The 20,529-nt window shown below is 39.7% G+C and overlaps 1 protein-coding gene across 7 annotated transcripts in view; it reads left to right on the top strand.

The window, feature by feature from the left end:
- Positions 1-20,529, top strand: part of PPARG (peroxisome proliferator activated receptor gamma) — a 172,007-nt gene that overhangs the window by 19,446 nt on the left and 132,032 nt on the right. For all 7 annotated transcript variants that reach the window (XR_014064367.1, XM_081526370.1, XM_081526372.1 and 4 more), the window contains exon 2: positions 4,649-4,739. The gene's annotated coding sequence lies outside the window, so the exon portion shown is untranslated. The remainder of the gene's footprint in view (positions 1-4,648; positions 4,740-20,529) is intronic.

Below are 20,529 nucleotides of genomic sequence, written 5' to 3'. Positions count from 1 at the left end.
CCCCTGTCCCTTAGAAAAGTTGGTTTTACTAGGTCAGTTCCTGCATTTTTGTCAGGTATTGGAGAATGAGTAGAAAGGGGCTGGACATGAAAAGTTGGAGAAGATTTAAGTTGCCACAATTCTAAACAGCTGGGACAGAGAGGAAGGAGAGATTGTGACAGTACTGGGCTGGGGACGAAGGATGTGTTGAGTTAGGAGGACTTTTGCTGAAGGAGATGCTTTGGAAAGCGTAGGACATGAAAAAGTCAAAGGAAAGGGAGGTGAGAAGGGTTGCCTGTGGTTTTGAGTTGAGCCTCCTTGAACATCCTCTGCGAGTCTGGAGGAGAGATGGAAAACCTTTCATCTGGTGGGAGGCGAGGAGGGGTCCAGCATGTGTTAGATTGTGCTTCCTTAATTCTAAAGAGGACGAAGATGGGTAGTTTAGGGGATGCTGACTTTGAGGTTCCTGAAGAAAGTCGGGGAGGGGTGTTCCCTGCCAAAAATGGAAATACACATTGAGAAGTCTTGAGAGAGGACGTGTGGCTAGAGTTGAAGATCTGGGAGCTGTAATCAAGTTAGTTGTGTTTATGGATAAGAGTGAGGACAAGACGGAATTTGCATAACACATGGAATAGAAGAACTCAGGAGGAAGAAGTGCCAAGAAAAAAGACTAACACAGTAGGTGTGGACTGAGGCTAAGAATTCAGAGAAACTGATCTTTGGGCAGCAAAGGGAAGAGAGGTTTCAAGAGCGGAGGATGGACAGAATAACAACAACACAGAGGCAGAAGCGCTGATGGTGGAGCCAGCTCAGAAGGGCTGTAAAAGTCAACTGTTAAATGTGGGGGATTTTTGTAAACTGTTATCCACAGCCATTATTAAAAGTTACATTGTATGTACCAGCAGTGAAACAGGTGATGTTGAAAAAAGGAAGGTAGTTAACCATACCAAGCACATCGCGTCCTGATTTTTTTACACCGCTGACGTGTTGGTGTGGATTGCCATCTGGGATCCCGTGTCATGTGCTGCTCCTGCCCCAGCTCTGCCCGCCTCTGCTGTCATGTTGGTGGCCTGAAATCAGTCACCGTGGGAGTATTTCCACCACAGGAAAGAAACACTGCAAACCAGAGCGTTTTTCCTGCCAGGAGACCCAGTTATTAAACACTGGGCTTCCCTGGTGGCTCAGATGGTAAAGAATCGGCCTGCAGTGCAGGAGACCCAGGTTCAATCCCTGGGTTGGGAGGATTCCCTGGAGAAGGGAACAGTAACCACTCCAGTATTCTGGCCTGGAGATATTCCATGGACAGAGGAGCCTGGCAGGCTATCATCCATGGGGTTGCAAAGAGTCGGACATGACTTAGCGACTTGCACTTAACAGCATACCATTGCGCAAATAGAAGGAAAACCAAGAAAAGCCTGATGTATTTATTAAGAAGGAGCCCACTTGTCACTTTTGTTTGAGTTTCAGTAGAAAGGTAGGTGGCAAAAGCCACACTGAAGTGGGTTGAGTGAAATAATGGAAAGTGAAAAAAATGTTCAAATACATTTGAAAACTACTGAGCTAAATAGCTAAGCAGGTTGTTATTGTTGATACTGTTGGGTTTTTTTTTCTGATCAGGGAGCTTACAGAACATATGCAATGTTAATGTACTTTATTAATCTTCAGATATGAACAATATGTGCAGATTCATTTCGTGGTGGAAGCTTTTCCACTGGAAAATCTTAAGGAATCTAGTTATCTATAGAACATATATTTGGGGAGATGCTGCTGTAATATTTCACAAATAAGATGATGTTGGCTGTAACTTTGAGATTAATATTCTTATTTTTAAAGTTTCTTAGATCTCTAAGGAAATGTTTTCAAGAATGAATGTTGAATTTTACTGGTTATTTTTCTGGTAGTTTTTGAGATAGTCATGTGGCTTCTTTAAAATTTGACGCAGTGCTGAAACACATTATTCTAATAGGTTTTCCAATATTAAATCTTCTTTGTCTATCTGAGATAATCCAACTTTATTATAGTGTTTTATTCTTTTACTGTACTATTGGCATTTGTTCATTAGCATTTTATTTGTACATTAGCATCAATATTAATAAGTGAAGTTGATATTTTTGTTGTTGTTAGGTGTTGAAAATTAATTTGCTCACTCTTTTTTTTTCTACTCAGAAACAATTTTTGTAGCAAAAAACATTTCTGCCTTGAACACTTGAAAAAAAATTATCTATAAAATTAACAAGGCCCAGATCTTTTTGGGGAAGTAATTCTTTGATAAGTTTTCAGTTGTTTCCATTTTTAATTATTTTCCTGTTTCTTAAGTCGACTTTTACCATTTTTACCATTTCAGACAGAGTAGAGTAAGTTGCCCTTTGGCTTGCATTATCATCTACTTAGATTCTGGTAGAAAGCTTGTCTCAGATAATGGATGCGTAGATGTGAACAGACCCTGTCTAGTGTGGGTTCTGTTGAAGTGGGAGGGGCTCGTCTGCTCTCTTCGCAGCCTAGTTCTCTGACTTACATCGATGAGGAGAAAGATTCATGAATGAATGACTCTACACCAGTCTGCATTTAACTGGTCAGATGGGGAACATGAAAGAACTATAACCCTTGGTATATACCGCCCCCAGAATGGATCTGGTTTCTGCCCAATTATTATATTTTATGTCTGGAAACTATACCTTCTATGGCACAGTGCAGTTCTGAATGGATACAGAGAGCGGATTACTGAGTTTACCAAAGGGAAGGGGCTTGAGAAAAAGTTCGAGAGGCTTTCTGAAAGGCACAGAAATTGGCCCAGTTTTCCATCTGGCCCAACTCTCAGGGCCACAAGGTAGGAATACATAGCAGTTTCCAGAGAGCTTAACTTTTTTCCTGTCAATTTTTTTTAGTGAATTCATATGTATTTCAGGTGAGTGTCAAGAAAAGCTAATATGATTTAATCTTAGCCTGGAGTCAACATTCTTTCCTTTTTCAGGTAGAGATTTTATTCAAATTTTTCTTTATCAATACTCTTTCCTTGTGTTTTCACATATTTAAACCCTTCTTAGTTGACTTAAGGGTGAAAAAAGTCAACGTGGTAATCCATTGTAGATAAGTTGTTTCTCACGTATTGCGTGTATTATCTGTTATGAACAGTTTCGATGTGGGGACTCCTTTCATTTTTGACTAACAGATGAGAGAGTGTTTCACATGCAGACTACATCGCTACAATACAGACCAACAGTCAGAAAGCAAAGCATGCTGGTCTAAAACTCAGACAAGCTAGCTCTGTCTGTGCCCCATGCTGAAAACAATATAGTTACCTTAACCGTTGATACTGAGTTCACATTAGGAGGTTTTCAATTTCCAAACAGAAGTACTAACCAATGCTGGGGAAACAAACAAATAATCAAACAAAACACACTGGCTGCTGTTTATATTCTTTTAATGCATAAATAACAAAATGAGAACACATTTTATATTCATGATCCACTACGTTTATGCCTTTTATACAGTTCGTGAGGTTCTCACAGCAAGTATACTGGGGTGGTTTGTTATTCCCTCACCTGGGAAAGATTGAAGGCAGAAGGAGAAGAGAGGCATCAGAGGATGAGATGACTGGAAGGCATCACCGATGCAGTGAACATGAACTTGGGCAGACTCGGGGAGCTGGTGAGGGACAGGGAGGACTGGCATGCTGCGGTCTATGAGGCCGCAAAGAGACATGACTGGGCAACTGAATAACAACAACACGTTTATGCCATGCACTGGGTGTAATAGATTAGTTTTTGCAAATTCCAAATGGAAGGGTGCGGAATTTAAAAAAGAAAATAAAAATGAGATTTTGGGGGAGGTTAGACTGGGCAGAATGTTGGGTCTGGCTGTTGGGACTTCGAAGGCCCTGATGATAAGGCTTTGGCACTGGGTGCTATTTTGTCTTTACGGAACGCACAGCTATTCTCGGATCCCTGAGTGCTTTGTAAGAGCCAAGGATACACATTCTTAGGCCTTTGGCCTGATTACTCAATAATCTGCTCTGTGTCCTCCTTTTATATTATAAGGATCCCTTCCGATCCACTGGGGAGTTTGGGGGTGAATGGATACACGTATATATAAGGCTGAGTCCCTTTGCTATCCACCTGAAACTGTCATAGCCTTACTAATTGGCTATACTCCCAAATAAAAAGTTAAAAAAAATTTTTTTTTAAAAAGGCTTCACATGAAGTGTGTGACATCCCTTGTCCCTAAATGGTTGTCACACTTTTACTTTAGGTTAGCGGGCATGTGCCCTCTAGAACAAGCTTGTATTTCATAAATATCATCTTTGCTGTATATAACTTTTATCAATCACCTATCTTTTGAGGTTACTAATCCTTTTAAGATCGAGTCTTTCTTAAGTCTGCACGGCAACGTAGGTGCGGTTATTAATTCTGCATAAAAGATGGGTGAGACAAAGGACCTTGACTCATGATCAGTGACAGAATAGTCTTTTCAGGAAGATTCTCCATGATTCATGAGTCAGTCTGTTGTTTGCTTCTAGAGAATACAAAGCATTCTAATTTCAGGGAAAGCAAACATTCAGGATGAAATCCAACAGAGGAAATACATGTATTTGTGCTTATCCATTTTGACAGACGAGGTTGTCTAAGAATTTTGAGTATGTGTGTATACTAAAAATCTTCTTTCTTTTCAGTTGTTCAGGTTTGAAAGAAGCCACAACATACAGCTCTAAGCCACAGACATACAAGAGGGACGTTTCCTTAAGCACGTGTCACCCCTGAACGGTAGGTAAACTTGGAATTTATTGTACTAAATTTGTATTTAAAAGAATCTTTAAAAAAAAAAACTGCAAATGCTTCATGGTATTTTATTGCAAAATTTCTTAGAGAGCTTTTATTTTGGCTATCAGAATACTTTCTACTGTATAATCTACCAGTCAGTGAACGGAGGCCACAGTAACTTACTTGTCTAAGACAAAACAAAGATAGGAAAGTGACCTAGAAGTTGAGAAAATAACTCAGATCCTTAGAAAATAAGTCTCAAGTACATTATATTAGATTCCTGTGTTAGTAGTTGTTAAATTGAGAGAAAAATAAAAATATCTTGCCTGATTCCCTGTAAGTCATGCAGCCATGATGCCAGGTCACAGAGGAGAAAGTAGCTTAATTTATCCAATGCCCAGATATATATATTCTATCTGGGGCGTTAAAATCCAGTGCTACAGTTATTTATTTTATTATTCAAATAATTCCAACTCCCAGTGACCAAGGCTGGAATAATTTGAACAATAAAATTTTTAAGAACTATAGCTTTGGATTACAACCCCCATCTATATACAATCATGTATGTATGTGTGTGTGTGTGTGTGTGTGTGTGTGTGTGTGTGTGTATGTGTATACATACACATACACACATACATGATTCTATACTGATATAAAGGGCTTCTCTGGTGGCTAAGATGGTGAAGAACGCACTTGCCAATGCAGGAGACAACAAGTTTGATCCCTGAGTCGGGAAGATCCCCTGGAGGAGGAACTGGCAAGCTCCTCCAGTATTCTTGCTGGGAGAATCCTATGGACAGAGGAGCCTGGTGGGCTACAGTCCATGGGGTCACAAGGAGTCAGACACGACTGAATGAGTAAGGCACAAAACAAAATAAATGAATGACTGAATGAATAAGTAAATGGAAGGAGAAGTACTTTTCCGTACAGAAGAATTTAAATTAGTAAACCTGAAAGGGATGAGGGAGATGGAAAATTGCCATCAGAGAACCCCAGCAGCAGTGACTGCTCCCGGCAGGCCCACTGACCAGTACTCAGAGATGAAAGTGTCAGGAGGAGCAGAATATGGACACAGAACCTCAAAGTATCTCCCTCCAAATATTTATTAATTACAAAGAGAAAAGTAGTTACTTTATGGAGGAGAATCCTGGCAGAGCCCACTTTAACCACGTGATCCAGGTCAATAGGTTTATATCCACAGTAATAAGACATATTGAAAAGGGCCCATCAAGTCCTCAGAATTCTTCCCCAGAATTCATAACGGTAGTTGAATCTGAGAAAATATTGGGCAAATCTAAACAGTCATCCGACGGAATACCTCACCAGCGTCTTCAACAGTGTCCAGGGCATGAAAGACAAGGAAAGACTGAGGTACTGTACGTTAAACATGTGCACTTTACTGTATGTCAAGTATACCTCAGTAAAACCACTTAAAAAAGAAGAAGAAGAGAGAGAAACGGGAGCAAACAGGAGAAATAGCTACAGAACACAATGTGGGGTCCTGGATCGGGCCCTGGAACTGAGAAAGGGCATGAATGGAAAAACTGGTGAGATCCGAATAAAGCTGTTTCTATTCTTGTGCCAGTTCATTTATTAGCTTTCCTCGTTGGGCTGTGATTGTAAAACGTTCACAGTAGGAAGCCCAGCAAAAGTGACATAGGAACTGTATCTTTGCGACATTTCTGTCAACCTGAAATTATTTCAATATGAGATGTTCTTTCGCAGTTACATTGGAGTCCTTCAGGAACCATTCTCATTAGATTCTCACTGGTTTTCAGAGGGAGTTTCTGTTTGTTTGCCAACTTTAGAACACTCTTCTCACCAAGGATTACACCTTGAGCTCTTTCTTAATCCTGTGCATACACAGAGCTTCCTCAGGCTCCACAGGCTTCCTCCCCAAGTAGTTCTCCAACCAGTTACTTCCAGTCCCAAGAAAACCTGTCAGTGGGGGAAAACACCCACAAGGCTCTGTGTCCTCGGAAACCACCTCTTAGCAAAAATTTTAGCTGGCAATGGTCAGGGTGTGATTTCAGTGCACAAACTAAGTCTTTACATCTCATTAATGATCTCTTGGTCCACCGTTCTTTTTGATGCAAGACAACATTTGAACAAGCCCTTAGAGTTAGTAGCCTTATATTTGAATGGGGAAGATAAGAGAAGATCGTGCTGTTTTCAGGTAAAATGTCTGGGAGTTCTGTGACTACAAGGAATAATAAGGGAACTTTGATTTTTAAAGGAGGTCGATAGCTGCATTGCTTTGAAAATCAGTTTAACTGAAAAACAAAAACAAAAAAAACCCCAAACCACTTTAAAATCAAACTCTTGAAAGACCAAGTAAGGGGCAGACATGTACTCTGGCTTCTGGAAATGAGCATTTGGGCATGAAAACCAGAATACTAAGTATTAGTTCTTCCCTGAAGATTTTTTGTCATCAACTCTCTTGTGTGTTCAACCAATTTGGTAAACTACACTAGTTCAAAAACTTTAGGAGAAACAAGAAGAAACCGAAGTGTCATCTAGAATAGTCAGATTCATAGAGATGGCAAGTAGGCTGGTGACTAGGAGCTGGGAGGCCTGGAGGATGGGAGTTTAGTGTTTAAAGGGAACTCAATTTCAGTCTGGGAAGATGAAAAAGTTCTGGATGGTAGTGATGGATGCATAGCAGTGTGGATGCACTTAATACCACAGAACTGTACATTTTTAAATGGTTAAAATGGTACATTTTTATGTAAGTGTATGTTTTACTAGCACTTTAAAAAGTGAAAAAAGAAGTAGAAGTCTTCAGCAGTTCCACTGCCCTTCTTTCTAGGGTGCCCAGCTATGAGCAGAATCTCTGATTGGGGGCACTTCTCCTTCAGAGGAATCTTTTTTAAAAATCTAGAGATGATTTCCTGGACATCACTTACTAACCAGAAGTTTAAATGGCCCCGTATCATAAATGGTGCAAGTAGAAAGGAACCTGGTACACAGGAAATGGGAGAGCTGGATAGTCAGGAGAGTTGCTTGTGGGTTAATTTATAACTAAGACAAATGAACCTATAAAAAGAAGAAAAGCCCCATAAGAATTATGTTAACTGATGGTAAGGGAGAAAAAAGGGTTTAGATAAAAGATATCTGAACTCGTTTGGTCCCAATGATTTTATGGCTGAGGAATTCAATTAGAGGTGTACCGGGCAGAGCAAATCGCAGTACTGTGAATTACTAATAGGACCCCATGATCTTTATCGTTTTCTGTATGTGCTCACATGCAGAGTTCAGGCCTGCCCTCTGTAAATACACTTTCTGCTCAGCTATGCTGCTGGGTATGAACTCAGAGCTGCAGGACTGGAACATAGGGTTCTGAAACCTTCAAGGTGGGGAGGTGGTATGAATAGAAATAAAATTAGGAACTAGGACAGATAAAATGACTTTGGCTCTTGAATTTGAGCCGTTGGGTTTGTCTCATTTCACATTAAATTCTTTCATGATGTTTTTGTTACTGAAAAGCTGTGAAATATCTTTTACAAGAAAAAGACCACCCGTAATCACACTATGCTAAGCTAATGAACTACTATTCTAACTTCTGCATAGTTTCTTGCAGTTCTGGCTGACCTATGTATGTTTTTAAATCACTAACAGTTATGGTTTATGTAGTATTTCTGCTTCTTTCCCTGTTAGATTACATGCCTTTCTCCCTTTTTACCTGGCTTTCAGATGTCATAATGACAACATGGTAGTTCATCTTAGTGATATCACAGAATTTAGTAAGCCAGTTTTTAGGTGGCTTCTAATTTTCTAATTGTTATACAGTTACTGTTTATTCTTATTCAGTTACATACAGTGAGTATCTTCATGCACCTACTTCACTTTTCAAAAAAGTCATTTTCTTCATATTAATTGCTTTAAGAGGAGTTCTATGTTAAAGGTTTTGAGCAACTGTATTTACTCTTGCATTATTCGTTTTTATGACATTTCACATCGCTCTGAGAATATATTAGCAGCAAATTGAACAAAGGCATATTTCCAGAGCATGTGTTTAAATGATTTCTGTTCATTTGAATCTATTATCGTTTAGCTCTGGGTGTGTGTGTGTGTGCGCGTGTGTGTGTATGACAGCAGAAAGAGGGTAGACAATGAAGAGTTTCACTGGTTGTTTAGATATTAGAAAAATATGGGCTTTGGGGTAGTTTCAGGGTTGTGTTGGGAAGTGTTGGTTTTGTTCTGGGTTAGGAAAAACCAACTTGGTTGCAGTGAAGTTGCAGATTATTTCCTGGGATTATGCCAAATTTAAATCAGATGTAAAGTCTGTGCTGTAGGTCCCTGTGGCCTTTAAGTCTGCATGTTGCTAGTTGTTATAAAGGAATGATGGCTTTTGAAAATGCAGGTTTAACTAAGTAGCACTTCCAGAGAGATGGATACAAACGCTTTTTTAAGGATTTATTTCAATCAAATATTTGTAATTGGTAGTTTGAATATTTGAAGGGAATAGTAATTTTAGAATAAAGATATACTGATAAGAGAAAATTTTAAGATACAAAATTGTATGTTTAAAATGTATTACAATGAGTAGAAAAAAGATTATTGGTGATTGTCTTTCCTTTTTATTCTAAACTCTCATTTGGGGGTTAAGTGTAACAGTTAATGATTTGAAATAGAGATTACAGCTTTTTAACTACAGTGCAGTGTACCATACATTTTACTATCAAATAAGCAACATAATAACAACAATAAAGATCATTTAAAGAAAAAAGATTATCTATAATAAACATCTTTATTGAAACTAATTTATACAAGTTGCTTTCCTGTTCTTAATAAATATACGCACATTTTTGTATGTTTATGTAGAATTTGGGAAAGAAGATACACTATCCCTGACCCTTGATGTCTGTGAAATTAAGAAATTATGATAAATGATTTCTAAGTTATCTTTTCATTCAAAAACAGTATTTTAAAACTTAACTGTGTCTAAACTCTGTAACATCTTCTGGAAAAACATATAAATTGATCATAATGAGTACTATCTTTACCTAAAAAATGTGAGTCACTGCTGTGAAATGTAGAGGATTAACTCCAAAAAATTAAGCCTGAAAGAAAAACTTCTGTAATGTTCACAGTTTATTAAACTGAAGAATTCATGGTAGGGTGAGGGGTTTGACTATTTGAGACTCTTGAGTAATAATTTCAATAAAGCAATGTTTGGCCTCAAGTAGTAATTTTAATAAAACTTACCATACAAAGGTCTGATAAGAGAGGATACAAAAAATTACTTTTGGCGATGACTTGATTTTCATTTATAACCGTGCTTTCATTCTTGTAAGAGAAAGAAAGTTTTTAACTTTTCTATAATCTCTTAATTTTAATGTTTTCATGAACTAACAGTGTGTAAAATTACTGCTTTTTGGCACCTAGTTAGACCAGTTAGGAAAATGTACATGTCTTCCTAATCTCTCCTTCCAGGATTTGTTTGCCTTTTTAAAAATGCCAGTAATGAGCTGTGCTGTCCTGGCTGTAGCTTGCTTGATTCTTTGGCTACTCCCAATAACGTGCATAAATTCTACCATATAGAATCAACTTAACATGGTAAGAGCTTCACCATTGGAAGCCATTGATATTCCATGGACCATAAAGTGAAGCAACTGTGATCTCTCTATACTATTCTAGTTGTTGTTTTGATTTTTCTTTCTTTACACTTATGAACTCCTTGTCCTTCAGTCCAGATCTTGTGATCTGAAATCATTTAAATTATTAAAAGTTTGATATTTTTAACCTTTTATACTCTTAGTAGACAGGACATAGGAAATTTAGTGATGTAAGCATCTTTAATAATCTTTAAAAGTCATAAGACTTGGTAGCTGGGACAAGAAACAATTAGGCATAAATTTCAGGGAAATACCAAAATGGCATGACTTGTGTTCTTTTGTTAGCAAGCCATTTGGCTTTCCTCTCAAACCCAAGGAATAAGTCATGTGGCCACCTTTTATGATTTCAGTTTCATCTGCATCACAGAAATATATGTTTCCCTAAGTTTGCTCACTATAATTTGTGATTGCTATTTTTCTTATCTGCGAAGGAAGTACAACAGTTCCCACTGGGGAAATATCATGTTAAGTTGATCCTAAAATAAGAAATCTGAGGGAAAGGTCATATCCTAATAACTTGTGCAAATCTAAATTCCCATGGAGCTTTAAAATTATTTTGTAGCAATAGAGTATTAACAATGTGTTGTTGAACTTCTTCCAGATAGCGTCATAAAATTGAGAACACTTCTGTGTACAGAAATAACCACTGATATATCAGTACAATTGACAAGACTGTTTTTTTTTAGCAATTCATTTTGAGCATCCAGAGAAATCTAGCATGAATCATAAACCACAAAATGCTTTTGGTTGCTTTCACTGAAAATATAAGGAGTATTATAATACTCCTTATAGTATAATAAGGAAGTAGTATAATAAATTATATACAGAGAAAGGGATTTTTTTCCTATAACTATAGAGATGTTTAATACTCCACTTTTTACCAGCCCTGACCCCCAGTTATACTTTGGAAGAACCCTAAGTATGTAATTCTAGACAGAATTCCTGCCTCCAGGAGCACCTGAACGTTGACACCTGAGCATCAGGGACACCTAGGCTGTAGTCTCTCCTTTCCTATTAGTTGGCAATCTGTTAAAATCTCTGGGCCTTAAGATATTGATTATGAGGACCAAGTAAGGTCAAATAAATACAGGGCTTAGAAAAATTTTTTACAGATCATATATCTTTAAGATGTTACTATAATCACTGTCTTTAGTTTTCATCTTTTCCACATGAGGAAATTCAATGCTTATCCATGTGCTAAAGCATATGTTCAAAGAATGTCTACAACTATTCAATATCTTTGTGATATCTCTGTTCAGGAAAGGCATTAGGCTCCTTCATTGTATTAATTCATTAATTAACATTGGTTTTGTGCACCTGTATGAAAAGGGTGAAATGTAATAGACCTAGACCCTACCGCACATTCCTCAGGAAAAGTGCTTGCCGGGATCGGTCCCACAAAGTAGACTCAACTTCCTTCAATATCACATCCTTTTAAGAGGAGCCGACTGGGATGCCTGGTGGCTGGAATGCGACGAAGTGACTTGACTTACACCCTAAGTGATGAGTGAAAGTTATAATGTTCCCACCTTGTGTTCTCAGAATGTGGAGGTCGCTGTTCTCATCCTTTGATCCATCAGACTTTGCAGGAACAGTAATAGCAACAGCAAGTAAGAGTCTTAGGAGAATAAATTCTCTGTGCACTTCTGCTCCCCGACATGGCAAGGGGGAAAAAATCTTTATGTGTGAACTACTGATGGCTGCTACTATAAATTTGTTTTTCCAACTTGTTAATTTCCATTGATGTTTTCTTAGTTCAGGTTTTCCTTATTCCTCACCTGAGTTATTGCACATTGTCTCTCTGACTCAATCCACGATTCCCATTTCATCTTTCAAGCAGACAGATTTTCTTCTCAAACATGTGTCTGCATTTCACCCCGCTTCCTGGGAGCATTACAGACTTCATGTCCAACCTCAACCTACACCCTCAGTCTAGTGGCTTCCATGTTAGGGCATGGCCACCCCAGATGGCTCTATCAGTGTTCCTCTCGTAGCATTGGTTCATGCCTAGAATGTACCAAGTATCAGATGATTGCTGATTTTGTAGTTAGTTTCACCAAGGGAGCTTCTTGAGACACAGACTGTCTTCTGGGAGTCCCTAGTACTTAACACTGTTCCTAGCAAGGATTATGCAAGTGCTACAATTATAATGTAATTCAAATTAAATGATTCAGATATACTTTTATTCCTGCTAATTAAGGATAGTACTGTTAGCATCCTTGCCTAAATATTACTTTTAAATCTACCAACAAGAGATAGGAAGTGTGATACAAAGTGTGATATCACCCAGCTACTTTTTGACCTGTATAATTCAGAGATGAGGAATATTCAGTTCACAGACTTGTTATGACCTTTCAGTCTTCTCTAGTGTTTGAAGCAGGGCTGCTCAGTCAGGTAAAGATCTACAGCAGTTGTTTGTACGGAGGTTTTGTTGTTGTTGTTTCTATTTATATGTGTTGTTTATTCGACAAGCATTTCCGAGCTACTTTTCTGTATCCAGCCCTGTTCCAAACGGAGGGGAATGACACCATTCATTACTCACAGTCTCATTTCCAGGGCAGTACCGACGCAGACCACATGAAAGAGTTCAATCACAGAGCTGGGTGACGTGTGTTTGGGGGGAAACATGTGGTGCAAGTTCGTAGCAGCAAACACATCCGCAGAGCTGGGGGAGTCAGGTGAGCTGAACCCTGAAAATGTGGATACGAACCCTGAAAATGTGGATACGGAGCCACGAGAAGGAAGGAGCTGGAGATAGCAGACATGAGGAGCATCATGGGGCAGGAGTTTCAGGATGCCAGGGACACACTGACTGCACTCTAGAGTCAATGGGAGGTTCACACAGGAGGGGGAAAGACTGAGCTTGGCAGGATACAAAGGCTAGAGCAAGGAACTTGGGCTTTTGTCTAGGAGACACTGGGCAACTCAAAGATTTGGGAGGGGGACGTGGTGCAACAGTCACTCCATTTGGAAGGGATAAGTGAAAGATATTATTTTGATAACGTAAGATTGGGTGACTGAATAAAAAACAAAGAGAATGAAAGAAAAGGTTCAGGGATGACCTTTGGGGTGATGTATAGACAGATGGAAAAAATGTGGGAGAGGAACTGTGTTTGGGGGAAGATAGATGAGGTTGATTTTAGACTTGTTGAATTTGAAGTGAAAGTGGAGTATCTCAGTAAGAAAGCCCTAGAGAGGTGAAAATTCGAGACTGAACCTTGTTTCGGAGGCTGGAATGAGACCCGTTGATTTGGATGTTGTGAACACAGAGTGAAGAATGCTTCACATAGCATAGAGTAGCATAGCATCAGTTCAGTTCAGTCGCTCAGTCGTGTCCGACTCTTTGTGACCCCATGAACCGCACCACGCCAGGCCTCCCTGTCCATCATCAACTCCCAGAGTCCACCCAAACCCATGTCCATTGAGTTGGTGATGCCACCCAACCATCTCATCCTCTGTCGTCCCCTTCTCCTCCTGCCCTCAATCTTTCCCAGCATCAGGGTCTTTTCCAGTGAGTCAGCTCTTCGCATCAGGTGGCCAAAGTACTGGAGTTTCCGCTTCAACATCAGTCCTTCCAGTGAACACCCAGGACTATCTCCTTTAGGATGGACTGGTTGGATCTCCTTGCAGTCCAAGGGACTCTCAAGAGTCTTCTCCAACACCACAGTTCAAAAGCATCAGTTCTTCAGTGCTCAGCTTTCTTTATAGTCCAACTCTCACATCCACACGTGACCACTGGAAAAACCATAGCCTTGACTAGACGGACCTTTGTTGACAAAGTAGCATAGCATAGCATAGCACATAGAGTGAAGAGGGGAAGATGAACAAATGGCAAGAGTAGATAGGATCATCACATCACTGTCAAATAAGGCGAATTTTAAGAAGAGGAAAAGAATACAAGCCATAGTACCTCTTACGCACCTGGCATTACATCACCAACTTGACATATAATCTTGTTTCATCCTCACAACAACTGTGTAACCATAGGAATTATAATTACCCCCATTTCCCAGATGAATAAAGTGAAGTTAAACAGGTGAAATAATGTGCCTAAGGGCATACTGCCAGTGCCAAAAGGAGTGTACTTTCAACTGAGATTCTTTTGACTTCCAAGCTCACGTATTTTTTTTTCAACTGAAATATTGTAAAATGACAGTGAACTGTCAAGAATGAGAAAAGGAGTAATGCCATTAACAGCTGCAAGGAGGAGATCATTGTTTAATTTTATAGCTGAAGTGTAGTGAGAGGAGGGCTTCCCTGGTGACTCAGCAGTAAAGAATCTGCCTGCAATGCAGGAGACTCAGGTTCCATCCCCTGGGTCGGGAAGATCCCCTGGGGGAGAGCATGGCAACCCACTCCGGTATTCTTGCGTAGAGAATCCCATGGACGGAGGAGCCTGGCGGGCTACAGTCAATGGATCACAAAGAGTCAGACACGAATGAGCGACTTAGCACGCGTGCACACAGAGTGGGAGGAATGACTGTTTCGGGAGCTTAGAAGGTGACAGGTGGTAATATATGGATGAAGGGAGAGATTTTAGACCCCTGCTGAGTGGGGCAACAAATAGGAGGACTCTGCCAGAAAAGCTGAATCAAGGAATGTAGTGAAGGGTGCAGATCAGTGGGGGAGGAGATAGTATAGGGCTGAGGCCTGAGAAAAGTTGTTAAAAGGAGCCAGAGCCTGTGAGAAAGGATTGCTTCCACCAAGTTTGGAGGTTGGTTTTCCAGTGGAGACCAGAGGCGGGGGTAAACGAGAAACATGTCAGATAAACATAGATTTTTGTTTAACTACTTTTTTCCTATTTATGTATTTAATTTTTTGGCCACACCATAGCCTGTGGGATCTTAGTTCCCCTACCAGGGACTGAACCCTTGCCTCTTGCATTGGAAGCTCAGAGTCTTAAACCACTGGACCGTCAGGGAAGTAGTCATTTATTTTTAATTGGAACATAGTTAATTTTCAGTCAGTGTTGCATTGGTTTCAGGTATACAGCAGAATGATTCAGATATATATATGTATATATATATATATATATATATACATATATATTCTTTTTCATATTCTTTTCCCTTAAGTGAAGTGAAAGTCGCCAGTCGTGTCCGACTTTGCAACCCCATGGACTATACAGTCCATGGGATTCTCCAGGCCAGAATACTGGAGTGGGTAGCCTTTCCCTTCTCCAGGGGATCTTCCCAAACCAGGGATTGAACCCAGGTCTTCCGTGTTGCAAGTAGATTCTTTACCAGCTGAGCCACCAGGGAAACCCTTTTCCTTAAAGGTTATTATAAAATATTGAGCAGTTACCTGTGCTGTACAGCAAGGTCCTTGTTGGTTATCTATTTTGTTTATAGTAGTGTGTATCTGTTAATCCCAGACTCCTAACTAATCCCTCCCTTCCTCTGCCTTTCTCGTTTGGTAACTATAAGTTTGTTTTCTAAAACAGATTTTTTTAAAAAAAACACTGGTTGTAATGACACCTCCAAGTTATAACTCACTTGGGGAAGAGCTTATAAAAATAGATATGGTGGCTACGTGACCTTAATCAATCATTTTCCCTCTTCCGGCCTCAGTTTTCCTGTGTGTTGACAGTTTAGGGTAGGGTAGACAAATGAGTCTCTAAGGACCCTTCTAGTACTTAATTTTCTAAGCACTGTGGGATGGGATAGCCTTGATCTGTTCACAGAGAGGGCAATCATATAGCGTTATACATCAAAGAAACTTGTAGGAATAATTACAATTAGAGATAGACAGGAAATTTTTAGAACTTTAAGTTTTCCAGTCAAAATTTCTGGTTGTATCTCTTTTCTCCCTTATTAACAGTTTAATTAAAATGTCAGTGTGTTACTAACTGTAACTAACTCTTGTTACTAATTCTTGAAGGCAAGATCTCTATCCTATCCTCTGATATGCCCTCACCATCAAGCCTAGTGCTTGATACAGAATAATGATTCTGCACATTAGATGAATGAGGGTTGAATTACAAAACACAGTGTTTCCACTAGAGAAGGTGCTTTTTGTCTCCTTTGATCTCCCTTCTCAGTCTCCTGAGTGCCGACTCAGAAGTGTATTAATTATACCAAGGTAGTCACGGAGAAGGCAATGGCACCCCACTCCAGTACTCTTGCCTGGAAAATCTCATGGATGGAGGAGCCTGGTAGGCTACAGTCCATGGGGTCACTGAGAGTCGGACACGACTGAGTGACTTCACTTTCACTTTTCACTTTCGTGCATTGGAGAAGGCAATGACAACCCACTCCGGTGTTCTTGCCTGGAGAATCCCAGGGGCGGGGGAGCCTGGTGGGCTGCCATCTATGAGGTCGCACAGAGTCGGACACGACTGAAGCGACTTGGCAGCAGCAGTCACTTGTCAATATGCTGCCTTGTTTCTGTATCATTTTAATTGCTCTTTTATTTGATTGCTGTGTTGGTTTTTTGTTAAAAGGAATCTATCCTTGGTGAGTTGACTGACAGTTCATTGAAACCTTAGGATTTTTCACAATTATCTTTTGTAGGAACTTACAAATTAATTAGTATTCTAGTTTCACACCTTTTTGTCAGTTTGGCTGTTGGCTGTTTGGTTGCTAAGTCGTGTCTTACCTTTTGCAACCCCCTGGTACCAGGAATGTTTTGCTTTTATAAAAAGGCATCACGTTTTGTATTACAGAGGAAAACTGATTTTGAGAAAAGCAGAAATCTATTTCTGAACAAATTCGGTGATGGTGGTGTAAGAAAAAAAAAAGCCACAAGAAGTCATCCCAAATTAGTAATGCTTCCCATCTTAAACACATGATTTCAGTTGTCCCCAGCTAGCTAAAGGTTACAAAATGTCACCGAATATCCTTCACTTCCTTATGAGTTCTTGCTCCCCCCACCCTATTCCCAAATATGGTAGATGGAGTTGTAAAAACCCTGAAGTATGACAATATAGTTTATTACACTTTTAGTTAGAAGCATTCTGCCAAAATGAGCTGAGGAATAGAGGAAATGGATTTAAATTTACAGCAGTCCAGTGAGATAGAATATTACTTTTTCCAGACCACTCAACCAGCAAGCCAGTTTGTAACTTTAGTGCTCCGTACGTTGGAAAAGTTGCAGCTGTCACAAAATCAACAGAAACATCTCTGGCTAATGTACTTCAGTGTGAAGATTGACTGTAGGGATAGTTTTTTCAAATGCATGCTTTCATATACTTTATACTACTTTCCAGATAGCACTGATGTTACTTGGGGCTACTTTGGGACTTACTGATTCCTCTCATCTCTCTGATAGGAAAGGAATTAAAGCCAGAGCTGACATTCTCCACTGTTAGCAGACTCTGACTTCAGCGATCTGGTGACTTGAAGATGTCTTTGTCTCTCTTTCCTTACCATGCTTCAAGTCTACAGATGATCACTGGTCTTCCCTTTCCTGAGATTCAGACTGTTTAACGTGGGACACACAAAAATGCCAGCTTTAACAAATGGCTGTTTGATTCTTGGATAGAAATGGAAATATTGGGCAAGACAACCAAAGATCCCAAAACTGAGTGATCAGTGAAAGCTTTAGTTATCCTGGATTTTGAGTCAGGATAGTAAGCAGCATAGCATATAGGATCAGCTATCCTGTGAAAACATGAACTTGAAGGAAGAGGGTGATTGATTTTCATTTCTCCCTTAAAAGTTTGTTTAATTTTAAGTGTTTGCTTTTTTTTTTTCCAAAATATACACCCTCACCATATTGTTTTAAAAGTGACCAATGTACTGTGCACGTTGTGTTGAAAGCGGTTAACTTGTCATTTGAAACACAAGAGGAGTGAAAAGGGTCAAGTGGTAAAACAGAAGGAAACGGTGTTTTAACCCAATTTGCTGCTTCCTCTTTGGACTGCTGTTGATTTTATTTTAGCTGTTCTGTTTGCCTGAATGCAGGCGGTGTCACCACTTCTGTTACAGCCTTCTGCACTTAGAGAGTTAGAAGCAGCTATAATCAGTAGATGGAGTAGAATCTTGGCAGATGAGGTCTCAGCCAGGAAACAAGCATTTTGTTTATAGTTTAGACAATTCGAGAACCTGGCATCTGGGCATTCAGTAAGAAGTCAGGGAAGGGAAGCCCGAAGAACAGGACATTTATTATGAATAGATGTCACCTTTCTGCACTAGGAGGTTTAAATCCAAGCACCTTGAGAAAAACTAAAGATGTTTCTCTTTCTACTTACTTGGCAAGTTTTTTTGTTTTTTTTTTTTTTAAAAGAGAGTGAGGAGCCCAAATCAAAAGAGAACAAGGACCACAGCGGAGCGTATAAGATGGCAGTTGGCATCATGTTCTTTGTGGCTCTGCTGAGAAAGGTCTCAGACCCAAAGTCTGCAGAGGTAGTGAGAGGTTATTGTGCACACTACCACTGAGGTCCATTTGGTGAGGACCTTTGAAACAAAGACTCATGTCATAAAAAAGATGTTAAAATCCCAGGGTCTTTTTTGTCAAGAATGGCACCAGCTTCCATGTGCTTACTGGTCATCAGTATGTCCTTAGAGAAATATCTGTTCTAGTCCTATGCCCCTTTTTAGTTGGGCTGTTTGCTTTCCTGCCTTTTATTGTTCTTCTCTCACTTCTTAATTCATTTTCTTACATACTTCTTTGTATAATCAAAAAGATTATTTCACTGAGCCCAGAGACATGCTTTGTACCTGCCTTTCATTGCCACAGAGTCGAGGTTGAATGCTTCTCATCCTATTGCCTAAATTAGTACCTGAGAATCTCCCTTCAAATGAAAGAATTTTTCAGAGTGCTTTGATGCTCTGAAATTCCTTGTATTCTCTCCCAAATGGCAGCTTCATGAGCCCACGTCCCTACAGGACTGACTCACTAAGAAGTACTCAGGAAAATAAACATCTGCTTTCTTAGAAAGAGCTCACTGTAGGCCTAGAAGAGACCATCTCTTTCTGAAATTTGGATCCAAAGAGTCTTGGGGGTCCACAGATATATTCTTGGGCTCCGAGAATTTCAGAATTTAAAAATACTGTATTGTCATCAGCAGTAAAGGTCTTTATAAAGCCCTGGTTTTACAATTCAAGGACATTTTCATGGTTTCTTACATTAGTTTTCTCAACTTGGGGATAAAGTCTGAAGACACAGCCTTTGCAGATCTGTCCAGTTTTTTTCTTCCCTTAAAAGGGACTCACATCAGTGATGCTTAAGAAACTCTGATCAAGTCCCGTTCCTCTCCTTTTACAAAGGAGGTCTAGAGAAGTTAAGACTTCCCGGAATAACACAGCAAGTTGATAAAACCAACCAATACTGAACCTCGAGTCTTTAGTCCGTGTTTGTTGTGGATGCTGCAGGAATCATGAATCCATTGGATTTAAATGTTGTGGGAACGGCAGACAATGAGCAAGTAATAACTAAGACAAAGAGTGCTCCAAGGGAGGAAGAGAGTGATGAGTTGTTTGGAGTGATAACAGGGGGATTTCACCTGATCTGAGGGTTTGGGGAAGTGATTTTTATGCTGATAATGGAAGAGAATGTAGGAGTCAGCTTAAGAAAGGAGTTAGCTGTAGGAGAAAGAAGTACCACAGAGGAAATTAACACATGAAGGCTCTGCATGGGAAAAAGGACTGGGAAGAGGCTTCAAAGATAAAGAGATTATTCAAAGCAGTTCAGATGTCAGGGAATCAGAAGCCAATGTAGATTTTAAATAATGGAGTGACAGAATCTGATTTGAACTTTTAAGAGGTCATTCCGGCTAAACTTGCAGAACTGTCTGGAGAGGCGATTAGAGCTGACTTAGGGAAAGCAGGTGGGAAATGATCAGAAAGATGTGTAAGAGAGGCGAGTTATTTGGATCAGGGTTGATAGTGGAGAAGGTTGAAAGAAGTGAGTGAATGAATTTAACAATCAAAAGGAGGTGGGATTGATTGCATGTGAGTGTAACAATAGTCAGTTATGACTTTTTTAGGGGGGAGGGTATGATCAGCTGGTAGATTGGTAGGAGCCATTTACTAAGTCAGGCTCACTGAAGGAGACCAGTTCTAGGAAAAAGATGATAGATACAGTCTTGGACCTGTTGAGTTTTGAGGAGCCTATTGCAATGGACATATCAAGTAGATGTTTGTATAGAGGTCTGAGGCACAAAAGAGATGAGACTGGAGATAGAGATTTAATAATATCAGTATATCTTTGGCCTTTGAAGTCTTCTGTGATGA

The sequence above is a fragment of the Giraffa tippelskirchi genome, chromosome 9 (assembly GCF_054371585.1).
Source record: "Giraffa tippelskirchi isolate mGirTip1 chromosome 9, T2T-mGirTip1v1.2.pri, whole genome shotgun sequence".
NCBI lineage: Eukaryota > Metazoa > Chordata > Mammalia > Artiodactyla > Giraffidae > Giraffa > Giraffa tippelskirchi.
Note: the sequence above shows the minus strand (reverse complement) of the source record. Positions and strands in the feature narration are given on the sequence as shown.